This window comes from Oryzias melastigma, linkage group LG3 (genome assembly GCF_002922805.2).
Source record: "Oryzias melastigma strain HK-1 linkage group LG3, ASM292280v2, whole genome shotgun sequence".
Classification (NCBI taxonomy): Eukaryota; Metazoa; Chordata; class Actinopteri; order Beloniformes; family Adrianichthyidae; genus Oryzias; species Oryzias melastigma.
Window position 1 is genome coordinate 24,032,062 of NC_050514.1, and position 810 is coordinate 24,032,871.

Below are 810 nucleotides of genomic sequence, written 5' to 3' on the forward strand. Positions count from 1 at the left end.
AGGGTGCAAAAAAAAATAGCATAAAACAAACGGATCTTTCTGATCACATAAAAAGAAGTATGACAATGCTTTCCTATTTAGAAAATGTAAAAAATAATTGCACCTTGTTTATTTTTTAAAATTTGTAAATAAAATGTGTATTTAACATTGTGACCGAGGTTTAATGAGGCTTTAATTTTAATATTTGTATTGAGTGAACGGCTAAATCTCTTGTACACTAGGTTCTGATGGACACATTCAGGTGTCAGCTCCAAGAGGTCTCACTGCATTAGATTGTAATTGATCAAAGGACAATTTCCAGACAATGAATGGAAGAAACGCTCACAGCAGGTAAAGACAAAGAAACGGCTGGAATTTGTCATTTTCTCTTGGTTGGAGAAGTGAGTTTTGCCAGGCCACAGTTGTAAATGAAAATGTTTTTCTTAATCTGTCCCGGCTGGATAAATTAAATTAAATTAAATTAAGTTAAATTAAATTTAATTGTTTTTTGTGTAGCCCAATTACACAACAACATGCTTCACACACTGTCCAAAAAAAAAAAAATAAAGTCAATCATAAAATATAAAGAATAGCTGATTGGTAATCCGAACTAAACAGACTAAGATAAAATGAGAATCCCTGCCATTAGACCCTCTGTCTCGGTAAGGAAAAACTCCTAAAAAAAAACCAAAAACCTCACAGATGTCCACATGAAAGAGGAATTATCTTCCAGGATTCACAGACAATGTACCACGACTGTTAGCGAAGAATTAGCTTATCTACTTTACAACTACATGTTTGAATAGTGTAGTAGATGGGCTTCATCCAGAT

The 810-nt window shown here is 33.2% G+C and overlaps 1 protein-coding gene across 2 annotated transcripts in view; it reads left to right on the plus strand.

Moving 5' to 3' along the window:
• LOC112160888 (RNA polymerase II elongation factor ELL) overlaps positions 1-810 on the plus strand; it is a 40,331-nt gene that overhangs the window by 1,038 nt on the left and 38,483 nt on the right. The window contains exon 2 of one of the 2 annotated variants that reach the window (XM_036211071.1): positions 222-330. The gene's annotated coding sequence lies outside the window, so the exon portion shown is untranslated. Of the gene's footprint in view, positions 1-37; positions 331-810 lie in introns of those variants that run through there. The other variant, XM_024295753.2, reaches the window with a different exon arrangement.